Here is a 13,940-nt window from a genome sequence, read left to right as displayed (position 1 = left end):
TTTACCCGTCTGGGGCATCTGTTAAAGATAAGAAAACTTTGAGGAGATTATCTGGCAGTTTCTACCTCAATGGTGATGTGCTTTATAAGAGGAATTTTGATATGGTTCTGCTGAGTGTAACACCCCAAAATTTGCCCTCCTTATTCACGCATTCATTTTTAGGTCATTTAACATTAGATACATTGCATTTCATCATGTAAATCGGGATTAGCTCCAAGAAGCTTGAAAATCATCTAGGACACTTTGTGGGTTCTATTTAGATGATCAGTTAACACAAGGGAAAGACTTGAGTTACTTCCAACAGGGGTCTATTCGTCAGTCAAAACGTTAATCTTGAAGGAGCAAAGGTTTGTTCATGAGCTGTCATACTCTCTAGGCGAAGCCCATGTGTTTTGAAAAAAAAAAGAAAAGAAGAAAAAAAAATAATAAAAAAAAACGGAAAAAATAAAACGAAAATAAAACGAAACTAAATTTTAAAAAAAAATAATAATAATAATAAATAAATAAAATATAATAGAAAAATCTTGGACTTGGACCTCTCTCATTTGAGCCCACAAAATTATGAAAATCAGGTTATAAAAGAGGGAGAACAGACAGAAAAAGGATGAGAAGCAAAACACTCTGAGGTTTCCTTGGAACAAAACCCTAGAGAGACTACCTGACAGAGAACTCAGAGCAACCTCCAAACCCTGAAGGGAACTCAACTGCACAGAATCACCTCTGCCTCACATAAACCCTAAAGATTGTTTTGTAAACCTCACAAGTGCAACTCAATTTCAATCAAGCTCTCCAATCAGGTTTGCCCTTATTCCCATTACCTTTGTGCTTTGAAGTTGGATAATCTGAATGTATGAGGTATGACGGATGAATTTCATTAAGTTTTTGCCCACGGGTTCATGATTATGTATGAATAATGCCTTGAATGCTTAATCCTTATCGTGATTCACTAACCCTTTTGTTGAGTTTTTGTGAAGGCTCACATGACTTTTGCAGGGATAGCTCGCTGGATATTCCACTTTGCTCGTGGGACACCATTTGGGAGATTTATTCTGATTGCCTTGTTGGCTCATTTACTTTATACATGTTTGTTTTGTATGTGTTCGTATCCCCACAGGTAGCGCGGTTCCTTTGTCGAGGACTGCCTTTTTGCATGAGCATCCCTAACCCTACCAACCCATTGATTTTTCTTCTCCTAACACGTTTACTCCTTCTACTACAGGCGAGTAAGTCTCCAAAGGTCGAGCATCCGGTAGATTGTGTAGTGACATCGTTCGTCCAAAAACCAATCCATAACCCCGTAGTTAGCCGAACTACGGCTTGCTCAGATTCTCATTCCAGATGAGATACGTAGGCATAAGACGCGATGTCTTAGCGAGCATAATTACCCTTAACCCCTAGGTAGCCGAGCTACGAAGACTCTGATTCTCATATTCAGATGAGATACGTATGCAGTGGATGCGACATCCGTGCAAGTCATTTTCTTTTGACCCCCTTTTTTTTAGTAAATAACACATTAGATAAACCCACACCCTTTAGACAAGAACTACAAAAGTGGATCCCGTAGAGTACTACGGATGCGTAGGGGTGCTAATACCTTCCCTTCGCATAATCGACTCCCCAACCCAAGATTTGGTTGCGAGACCCTGTCTTGTCCTTTCCTTTTTCCAGGTTTACTTCGAGCGTTTCCTTTCCCTCCTTTGGGATAAATAACGCACGGTGGCGACTCTCATGTCTTTCTTCGCCGGTTGTTTTTTTTTCGCATTCCATTTTTCAGGTTGCGACAGCTGGAGACTCTGTTGGGGATATACGTTTCCCTAAGCGAGTCCCTCCTAGCTTTCGTAGGTTGTTTGTTTATTGGGTGTTTATTCTTTTGTACAGTTATTTATCTTTCAGCATTTATTTGCTTTATTGCATTGTGTACATATGACTGCCGTATCTGCTGGTTCTGTTTGTGAGATGAGTTCTATACCCGAACTCGAGTGCATTTAGGATAGGAGAATGGCATAGTCTTGTCGACTTGTGTGGAGTTATTCCTTAGCAAGTTGACTTGCAAGCCCATTCACTTGGTGGAGGTCATGTTGGGATCAATAATGTCACACAAGTAAGTTGTGGTTAGACATTACTTTTTCCAATATAGACCTTAGAAGCCAAGGACCTTAGATTACCAAACCCATCTTGGCCTATTCGTAGGATGTAGTGCGAAAGTCGTTCAAGTGTAAGATTTGATACGATTGTTACGCGATACTCCACTCACAAGAGTCTCTCTTGAAAATATTTTTGGAATACGAGTAGTCGTTCCTCCGATAATATCCGAAAGATGGGATTATGACTATGGGAACCTTTTGTAGAACATGTTTGGCAGGTTTAAACCTTAGTACACTCCCTTTGGGTGGTTCTTAACCTAAACACCATGCTCGTGACTTGCAACAAACCCTTGATTCATGGTTGCTCCGTTCAGGTATCCTTAATATCAATGAAACTTGGGTGTTGATAAGGTGTAAACCATAATCCCTCAAAAATGGATGGTTGATATTAAGGATAACATGATCAATCCCATGACCTTTGTTTGGTGTGCTTTGCTTGATCCTCTTAATTTCTCTCCAGGCAGTGCAACCTGACAGATGTTCAAGCGGATCCAGCAATTCTGATTGACATGCCATTGCATTTCATAACATCATCTGCATATTTGGATCCAACATCTCATGCTTATTCATTTGTAGGGTATTCCCTTTTTAAGGGGGGGGCTTAAAATCGAATAAGCAGTGCATCGTATACCATACATACTAACCCTTGCTTGTTTTGCAGATGTCACCGCAGTGTCTAATGTTTGTTCCCTGTTGCAGGCAGTTATTGGTCCCAAGCGAGTTCACAGGTACCTGACAAAGGAAAATTGTCCACGACTAGCAATGGACCAGATACAGAAAGAACTGGCTGATATGCGTGAAAGGATGGATTAGTTCATGACATTGATGACTGGTATGGCAACAGGCCAAGAAAAGCTGAGGGAATTGGTTGAGGAACCGAGGCCCGATCCAGAGGTGGAGATACCAAATGCTGAGGGAAACCCTGGTAACCCTGGGAACGCTGATAACCTTGTGAACACTGGAAACGCGGGTAACGCAAATGTTGATGGAAACCCGGGTAATGTTGGCAACACGGGAAATGTTGGGAATGGTATTGGCGGGAGGTACAATGTGAATTAAGGAATTCGGATTAACGGGCGCCCCGTTACTGAAGATTGTCAGTATGATTAATTTTTTTTGCACGAAGAGGCCCTCGAGACCACTCGCCGTATGGATGAGCTTGCTGAGAAGCTCAAATCTTTGGAGTCTCAAAATTCCTTAGGTTTTGATGTCACAAATCTTGGTATGGTTCAGGGAGTAAGGATCCCTCACAAGTTCAAACCCCCTACTTTTTAGAAATACAACGGGGCTTCTTGCCCACGCACTCATCTCCAATCTTATTTGGGAAGGTTGGGAGCTCACACTGAAGATGAAAAGCTGTGGATGTACTATTTTGAAGACAGTTTAACTGGAGCTTCTCGTGAATGGTATTCTCATTTGTCTCGTACTACCATCAAGAGCTGGAAAGACTTGGCGGAGGCTTTTATTAAGCAATATCAATACAACTTGGACATGGCTCCAAATCGGACCATATTGCAAGGAATGTCTCAGACTGCCAAGGAAACCTTTAGAGAATACGCTCAGCGTTGGAGACAAATTATTGCGTCCGTCCAACCCCCTATGTCTGAAAGGGAGATGGCAGACATGTTCATGAACACTCTTCAAGGCAATTATATTGAGAGACTGGCTGCTTGCCCGTCAATCAGCTTTGCAGAGATAGTAATTGCTGGAGAAAGAATTGAGAGTCTGTTGAAGATGGGCCAAATTCAAGACAATAGTGCTTCCAAGAAACCGTTTGCTGGTAACGGTCAGCGAAGAAGAGAAGGTGAGACAAGCGTTGTGTATGCCGGCAGAGGCAGGGGCAGAGGACGCCCTAATTATTATCAAGATCAAGTGGCCGCAATCACTATTCTAACACCTGTTCCTCAACCGCAGTATCATCCGCAACAGCAACCCAGGTACAACAATCAACAACAAGGAGGTAATCCGGGTCAGCAGAGACCCTATCAACAACGTCCAAGGCAGGCGGACCGGGTCATTGAGCCTATCCCAATGCCTTATTCTGTATTACTTCCCAAGCTGATTGACATGAATCTGGTTACGTTGAGAACCCTGGCCCCACCGGTCGATCCCAACAATCTTCCTAGAGGTTATGATGTCAACGCTAGATGTGCTTTTCACTCCAACGCACCTCGCCATACTAAAGATAATTGCAAGGCTCTCCAGCTAAAGGTACAAGATTTGAGAGATGCCCAGGCCATCAATTTTTCTCCGGTGCCTAACGTTATCCAAAACCCGATGCCAGCTCACGGCGGGCAGAGGATTAATGCTGTTGATAGTGGGGAAACTTTGAATTTGGTTTCTGATGTGGCTAAAGTGAAGACTTCGCTATCAGTAGTTAAAGACCGACTTTTGAAAGGATAGATTTTCCCGGGCTATGGGGAAGAGTGCGGAAATTGTCAAGCTGCCGAGAACGGATGTGACAGTTTGAGAAGGGGTATTCAGCAACTGATAGATGAAGGTTGTCTTCAGTTCGATCAGACTCGTCCAGTGAAGAATGACGTGTCGACAGTAACGTTTTATTTCACTCTTGAAGAAATATATGTTCCCGAGAGACCCGCTCCGACAACAATATATTTCCCAGAAAGTCCAATACCAATTCACTCTGATAACCCTCAACCGACTTTGGTTAGTCCGGTCACCATCACGGTACCAGGACCTGTTCCGTATGAGAAATATAGTGCTATCCCGTGGCACTATAGGGCTGATATCTACTGCCAGGGGCAGAAAGTTAACGAAGAAGACATAGACATTGGTAGCTCCGCTGTAGACAATGTTGGAGGAATTGGTGGCTTCACTCGCAGTGGACGCCTATTTGCACCATCAACATTGCGCACGAATGCTGAAGCTGAGGCAGCTGCCAAGGCTAGAGGAAAACAGGTAGCCAACGAAGAGGTTACTACCGAGGAAGCTCCTCCTAAGACTGCATTCGAGAAGGAAGTGGATGAGTTTATGAGGATTATCAAGAAAAGTGACTACAAGATAGTCGACCAGCTAAATCAGACACCCTCAAAGATCTCCATTCTCTCACTATTGATGTGCTCTGAGGCACACAGAGCAACCTTGTTGAAAGTACTGAATATGGCCTATGTTCCACAAGAGATAACTATTAACCAGCTGGAGTCGGTAGTTTCGAATGTACACACTAGCCATGTGCTAGGTTTCACCGATTATGACCTGACGTCTGAGGGCAGGAATCACAACAAAGCCTTGCATATCACAATGGAATGCAAAGGGACGGTGCTTTCACATGTCTTGGTTGATACAGGCTCTTCTCTGAATGTTCTTCCAAAGAATGCCTTGATGAAGTTGGATTGCGATGACGCCACCCTGAGGCCAAGTAATCTAGTTGTGAGGGCTTTTGATGGCTCTAAGCGAGCTGTCTGTGGCAAAGTTGAGTTGCCAGTTAAGATTGGACCGCAGGTATTCAAAAGTACCTTTTATGTGATGGATATCCAGCCTTCCTATAGATGTTTGCTAGGTCGGCCCTGGATTCATGCCACCGGTGCTGTTACTTCTACCCTCCACCAGAAGCTCAAATACGGACTAAAAGGTCAGATCGTCACTGTCTGTGGTGAAGAGGATAGTTTTGTTAGCCACCTGTCTACATTTAAGTATGTGGAGATGGATGGTGAGATGCATGAGATGCTGTGTCAGGGCTTCGAAGCCATAAACATCAGCGAGGTCGCGCCCGAAGCTGTCTGTTCACCTAATTCCGAGAAGGTCGGGACTTCTATCTCTTCATACAAGCAACCTGTTGAAGTGGTTAAGGCTGGTAATGCCCAAGGCTGGGGCAAATTTGTGGAGCCAATCATAAGAGAAGACAAGTTTGGATTGGGGTATACTCTGGGGTCTAAGAAGAATGAAGTCGGTACTTTCTCCAACGGGGGTTTGGTTTCTCCCCACACCGTCAATGCTGCAGATGAAGACAAGGCTGGCAGCGACTGTGACTTAGATAGCTGAACTCGCTTGTGTGTCCCGGAAGAAAAGCTCAACAATTGGTCGTTCGAAAGAGTCGTCCGGGTTACTCTACTGAAAGAGTAATTTTTATTGTTTTCCTTTTATCACATGCATAATAAAGTCTTACACTTTGACCAAGGTGTAATGACTCATCTGTAGGGCCATCCATTTAGTTACATTTCGCAATTATTTTCATCATCAATAAAGGACAACATTTGCAAACAATTTTGTGTTCTCTTTCTTTCAATTATTTTTACTTTTACAAAAACGGCAATGTTTCTTTTTCATGTTTCTTTTTCGTTTTTCTATCCAAAAAACACCTCATAAAACTGATCACCCGGATCTCACTGCTAACGACACTGCTATGGCCAAGTATGACTTCGACAATCCTATCTATCAAGCCGAAGAAGGGGTTGAGGAAGATTGTGAATTGCCAGAAGAGTTAGCCAGGTTGTTGAAACGGGAGGACCGAGCTATTACACGTTATCAGGAGGTGATTGAGACTGTCAACATTGGTACCAAAGACGACAAGAAAGAAATCAAGATCGGGGCCAGTCTACAGGCCGAGGTGAAAGAACGATTGATCAGTCATATGCCTGCACCTAAAACAGAAAGAGAGGTTCGTGGCTTCCTGGGCAGATTGAACTACATTTCAAGGTTCATATCTAATCTTACAGCCACATGCGAGCCATTGTTCAAAATGCTGAGAAAAGAGCAAGAGGTCAGGTGGAATGATGATTGTCAGAAAGCTTTTGAAAGAATAAAAGAGTATTTGCAGGAGCCCCGATTCTAATGCCTCCAGTAGAGGGAAGACCGTTGATCATGTACTTAATTGTGTTAGAAAGGTCAATGGGTTGTGTGCTCGGTCAGCATGACGAGTCAGGTCGAAAAGAGCATGCAATATGCTACCTTAGCAAAAAGTTTATCGACTGTGAACAAAGATACTAACTGCTCGAGAAAACTTGATGCACTTGGGCATGGGCTGCTCGCCGACTAAGACAGTATATGTTGACCCACACGACTTTATTGATATCAAAGATGGATCAAGTCAAGTATATTTTTGAAGAGCCAGCGTTTACCGGAAGGGTTGCTAGGTGGCAAATGATGCTGACAGAGTATGACATCCAATACACTTCACAAAAAGCCATCAAAGGAAGTGTCTTGTCAGACTATCTTGCCGAGCAACAGATTGATGATTACCAACCTATGAGGTTCGACTTTCCTGATGAGGACATCATGTTTCTCAAATCGAAAGATTGCGAAGAACCACTCCCGGAGGAGGGGCCTGACCCTGAATCCAAATGGATTATGATGTTTGATGGGGCGGTCAACGTCAATGGTCGCAGAGTTGGTGCAGTGTTGATCACGCCGGAGGGGGTTCATATGCCATTTTGTGCCAGAATAACTTTCCCCTGCACCAACAATGAAGTCGGACGAAGCAGAATGGGTCCGTTCTCGATACAATCAGCTGAGCCTAGTTGAGGAAAATAGACTAGCAGCTATATGCCATGGCCAACTATATCGGAGACGGATGAAGAGAGCATTTGATCAGAAAGTGCGCCCTCGGAAGTATCAAATCGGTGAATTGGTACTCAAAAGAATTCTTCCTCCCAACACAGATCACAGGGGCAAATGGACACCGAACTATGAGGATTCGTACGTGGTTAAAAGAGTTTTTCTCTGACGGAGCTTTGATGCTAACAACCATGGATGGCGAAGACTTCCCATCCCCTGTCAACTCAGACGCAGTTAAAAAATACTTCGCATAAATTGACCCGCTGGACAAGTAAAAAGAATAGTCCAGGCAAAAAAGGGGCATCCCGACGAACCAAAAAAAAAGAATGAAGAGGTTCGGGCAAAAATTAGGGATATAAAAATAAAAAATGTACACCCGGTGAGTCGAAAACCCTAAAGGGCGACTCAGGAAAAAAAGGGTATCCTGGTGGATTGAAAACCCAAAAGGGCGGTCCACGCAAAAGTTAGGGAATAAGCGAATGACTGCAATCTGAGTTCATCCGTGTTCTATCACCGTTCCATTCAATCCGACAATCTCCGAAGGTTAAAGATCGACTAATCATCCACTTCAGAAAGTAAGATGAGCAGAGCGTCTTGAGGACGTACGAGCCATAGCAGAGTCGAAACTCAATGGGACCCCATTTCCACATTGCCATTAGGATAGTTTCTCTTGTTCAATTTATAGCGATCACCTCTTTCCAGGGATCAGCTTCCTGATATACTCGCCTATTCCTGGCACAAATTCTTCAACCAACAAAAGTCGAATAATTCAGTTAAAAAGCCTTTTTATTTTTCATTTATCAGTTTGTTTGCAAAAGATGTCTGAATTCTTGAGGAAACATATTGCATCTGAATATAATGGTGGCTTTTACAAGTGATTTGCACAGGAAAACATTTAAAATTGCTTTGAATGTGCTTAATCCCGGACGGTGAATTCAAACCGAGTAATCCCCCGGGGCATACATGTATTTTTTGGTTACAGGTCACAGGAACCAGATGCCAAGCCGTGAATCCCCATCCCTAAGCGGTTGTTAAAGTCTCTCCTCAGCAGAGCAGGCTCCCCAGTAGAGTTGACAGTGCCAGACTGTATCTTCTCAGCAACAGTAGAGTAGTTGCATACCCAACAGACAAGAGGGTGGTGTTCCTAGAGTTCATCTCATTCCCCCATCAGATTATTTCTAACAGATTTGTTCTAATCCCCAGCTTGAGGATGATTAGCAAGTTCATATCCCAAGCAAAGGTAGATTCATACGACATTTCCCCAGGAAGTGCTTTCCTCACAGAGCCTCGCCAAACAAGGTTCCCATAGTTGATACTCCCCCAACAAGGTCAACTTTTCAAAAGGACGATTTATTTTCGGTGGCTCATTGGTCCCGGCAGATGGATCATTCCCCACAGAGCATTCAAGGATTGATACAGCGATCCGTTCCCTACCGAAGCTTGCTTCCCCGAGCAGATTTCCTTTTTTGCACCATGCATAACATTTGCATTTGCATTCGCATATCATATCAAGCATACACATAAACAGGTTCTTCAAAGCAGACTGAAAAATTACTTTACAACCAAAGTCATGAGATTCGGCCAGAGGATCAAGTGTGTGTGTGATCCAGCATGAGGGTCATTTTTGAAGATTCAGCCTGAGAATCGTTTTCCAATGATCCAGCCTGAGGGTCATTTTTGAAGATTCATCCTGAGAATCGTTTTCCAGTGATCCAGCCTGAGGGTCATTTTTGAAGATTCAGCCTGAGAATCGTTGTTCTAGTGATCCAGCCTGACTGTCATTTTTGAAGATTCAGCCTGAGAATCGTTATCCAGTGATCTAGCCTAAGGGTCATTTTTGAAGATTTAGCCTGAGAATCGTTTTCCAGTGATCCAGCCTGAGGGTCATTTTTGAAGATTCAGCCTGAGAATCGTTTTCCCAAGAGTCAGCCTAAGGTTCATTTTGAAGATTCAGCCAGAGAGTCGACTACGAGTGTTATTTCCCCAGCGAGTCGGCTAGAGGAATAGATTGACAACTCAACAGAAAGTCAGCTTATAAGAGGATCCAGCCCGCGGATCGCATTTTAAAACAAAGTCCTATCGAAGAGTCGTTATAACATGTTCTAGCCTGAAGAATATGTACGAAGCCCAAGAGTGGGATATTCTCGAAGCTGCATATCTAACATGAAGATTGGGCGCAGATTTCGAAAGAGAGTCAACCAGCGCATGCCTCAGATGCGAGATCCTGATGATGGGAATTTATCATCAAATCAATCCAGATCTATCCAGAAGATCGAAGTCAGGTCTAGCCCAAAGACCGGAAATAGATTCAGCCAGAGAATCGAAACAATTCAGATCTAGCCAGAAGATCGAAGTAGATTCAGCCAGAGAGTCAAAGAAAATAGATTCAGCCAGAGAATCGAAACAAAGAAGATCTAGCCAGAAGATCGAAGTCAGGTCTAGCCCGAAGACCGGAAATAGATTCAGCCAGAGAATCGAAACAATTCATATCTAGCCAGAAGATCGAAGTAGATTCAGCCAGAGAATCAAAGAAAATAGATTCAGCCAGAGAATCGAAACAAAGGAGATCTAGCCAGAAGATCAAAGAAGATCTATCCAGAAGATCGAAGAAGATCTAGCCAGAAGATTGAAACCGTATCCAGCCCGAGGATCAAAATTAACATCCAACCAGAGGACTGAATTGAGTATAGATTCAGCTAGAGGATCGAAACTCCAGATTAAGTCAGAAGACTGATTCAGATTCAGCTAGAGGATCGGAAGAGAAATAAACAGCGCGGTGTATTTCAACATTTTTGTGGTGTTCTCGGAGCGCAAATTTTCGGTCTGTCTTTGGTATTCAATCACAGCTCACCCTGTTTGTCTGATAAGCTGTTCGCTTTCATCCTGCTCGAGTTAGCTGATGACTGAATAGGAGCAGTTGTAACACCCCAAAATTTGCCCTCCTTATTCACGCATTCATTTTTAGGTCATTTAATATTAGATACATTGCATTTCATCATGTCAATCGGGATTAGCTCCAAGAAGCTTGAACATCATCCAGGACACTTTGTGGGTTCTATTTAGATGATCAGTTAACACAAGGGAAAGACTTGAGTTACTTCCAACAGGGGTCTATTCGTCAGTCAAAACGTTAATCTTGAAGGAGCAAAGGTTTGTTCATGAGCTGTCATACTCGCTAGGCGAAGCCCACGTGTTTCGAAAAAAAAAAAAAAAAAAAAGAATTAATAAATAAATAGATAAAATATAATAGAAAAATCTTGGACTTGGACTTCTCTCATTTGAGCCCACAAAATCATGAAAATCAGGTTTTAAAAGAGGGAGAACAAACAGAAAAAGGAAGAGAAGCAAAACACTCGGAGGTTTCCTTGGAACAAAACCCTGGACAAAACCTGGAGAGACTACCTGACAGAGAACTCAGAGCAGCCTCCAAACCCTGAAGGGAACTCAACTGCACAGAATCACCTCTGCCTCACATAAACCCTAAAGATTGTTTTGTAAACCTCACGGGTGCAACTCAATTTCAATCAAGCTCTCCAATCGGGTTTGCCCATATTCCCATTACCTTTGTGCTGTGAAGTTGGATAATCTGAATGTATGAGGTATGATGGATGAATTTCATTAGGTTTTTGCCCACGGGTTCATAATTATGTATGAATAATGCCTTGAATGCTTAATCCTTATCGTGTTTCACTAACCCTTTTGTTGAGTTTTTGTGAAGACTCACATGACTTTTGCAGGGATAGCTCGTTGGATATTCCACTTTGCTCGTGGGATACCATTTGGGAGATTTATTCTGATTGCCTTGTTGGCTCATTTACTTTATACATGTTTGTTTTGTATGTGTTCGTATCCCCATAGGTAGCGCGGTTCCTTCGTCGAGGACTGCCTTTTTGCATGAGCATCCCTAACCCTACCAACCCATTGATTTTTCTTCTCCTAACACGTTTACTCCTTCTACTACAGGTGAGTAAGTCTCCAAAGGTCTAGCATCCGGTAGATTGCATAGTGACGTCGTTCGTCCAAAACCCAATCCATAACCCCGTAGTTAGCCGAACTACGGCTTGCTCTGATTCTCATTCCAGATGAGATACATAGGCATAAGACGCGATGTCTTAGCGAGCACAATTACCCTTAACCCCTAGGTAGCCGAGCTACGAAGACTCTGATTCTCATATTCAGATGAGATACGTATGCAGTGGATGCGACATCCGTGCGAGTCATTTTCTTTTGACCCCCTTTTTTTAGTAAATAACACATTAGATAAACTCACACCCTTTAGACAAGAACTACAAAAGTGGATCCCGTAGAGTACTACGGATGCGTAGGGGTGCTAATACCTTCCCTTCGCATAATCGACTCCCGAACCCAAGATTTGGTTGCGAGACCCTGTCTTGTCCTTTCCTTTTTCCAGGTTTACTTCGAGCGTTTCCTTTCCCTCCTTTGGGATAAATAACGCACGGTGGCGACTCTCCTGTCTTTCTTCGCCGGTTGTTTTTTTTTCGCATTCCATTTTTCAGGTTGCGACACTCAGATGCGTGAATAGACACGAAGCAGACCTGTTAATGACTGAAGTCCACGAGGGTTCATTTGGTACTCACTCCAATGGACATGCCATGGAAAAGAATATGTTGAGAGCAGGCTACTATTGGCTGACAATAGACTTTGACTACTGCAAATATGTGAAGAAATGCCACAAGTGTCAGATTTATGCGGATAAAATTCATATTCCCCCGACACTTCTGAATGTTATTTCCTCACCATGGCCTTTATCCATGTGGGGAATTGACATGATTGGCATGATAGAGCCAAAGACGTCAAACGGTCACCGTTTTATTCTCGTAGCAATTGATTACTTCACCAAGTGGGTTGAAGCGGCATCGTATGCAAATGTGACCAGGCAAGTAGTTGTGAAGTTTATCAAGAATCAACTCATATGCCGATATGGTGTGCCAAAGAAGATCATTACTGATAATGGATCTAACTCGAACAACAAGATGATGAAAGAGCTGTGTAGCGAGTTCAAGATTGCGCATCATAATTCTTCTCCTTATAGACCCAAGATGAATGGGGTTGTTGAAGCTGCTAACAAAAACATCAAGAAGATTATTCAGAAAATGGTTGTTACGTACAAAGATTGGCATGAGATGCTGCCATTTGCTTTGCATGGCTATCGTACATCTGTCCGCACTTAAACAGGGGCAACCCTTTTCTCTCTTGTATATGGCATGGAGGATGTGCTCCCCGTGGAGGTTGAGATCCCATCAATGAGAGTCTTGATGGAAGCCAAGTTGACTGAGGCTGAATGGGTTCAGAGTCGTTATGACCAACTGAATTTGATTGAAGAGAAGAGATTGACTGCCATGTGCCATAGTCAGTTGTATCGGAAAAAGATGAAGAAAGCCTTTGATAAAAAGGTCAAGCGTCGTGTGTTCCGAGAAGGTGACCTCGTGCTCAAGAAAGTTTTGTCTTTCGCGCCCGATTCCAGGGGCAAGTGGACTCCAAACTACGAAGGTCCATATGTTGTTAAGAGAGCCTTTTCAGGCGGTGCTTTGATGCTTACAACTATGGATTGGGAGGATTTCACTCGTCATGTGAATTCGGATGCAGTCAAGAAATACTTCGCCTAAAATAAAAATAGAATAGCTCGCTAAGTTGAAAACCCAAAAGGGCGACTTAGGAAAAAATGAGCGTCTCGGTGGATCGAAAACCCGAAAGGGCGGTCCAGGCAAAAGTTAGAGACATGAAAAAAAATGAATAAGTATATCCCTCTAGATTGAGTACCTCACCCTGGGGAAATCTAGGCAAAAATTAGGGATTTAGCAAGTGATCAGTAACCATTTACATTGAGTTTTCATTACCGATCTGACGCAAAACAGAGACATTTGACACGCTGTGCAAGCATTTATGGTACATTTCGAGTTAAGTTTACTTCCGTTATTTTATTTATGCGTTTTTAATCTTTGTTATGTTTTACCTTTTTATATTGTGATTTTATGCGTGGGATATCTGTGTTTTTGTCCGATAGATCCAGGTAGAGGAACCAGAGAACTCAGAACAAGACAGTGCGAGATTCCGACACGCAAAGGAGCAGAAAACCCCTCGTACAAGAGGCCTGACACGGGCCGTGTCATGGCAAGGGATGACAAGTGAAGAAAACAATAGGCTGACACGGCCACCCGTGTCAGCTGACACTGCTGTCGCATTACGCGAAAAAACCGGCGGGAAAACAAGAACAACAGAGCCGCCACCGTGCGTTATTTATCCCAAAAGAGGGAAAGGAAA

This window comes from Lathyrus oleraceus, chromosome 1 (genome assembly GCF_024323335.1).
Source record: "Lathyrus oleraceus cultivar Zhongwan6 chromosome 1, CAAS_Psat_ZW6_1.0, whole genome shotgun sequence".
In the NCBI taxonomy this organism is placed as follows: Eukaryota; Viridiplantae; Streptophyta; class Magnoliopsida; order Fabales; family Fabaceae; genus Lathyrus; species Lathyrus oleraceus.
This window is presented reverse-complemented; position numbering follows the sequence as displayed.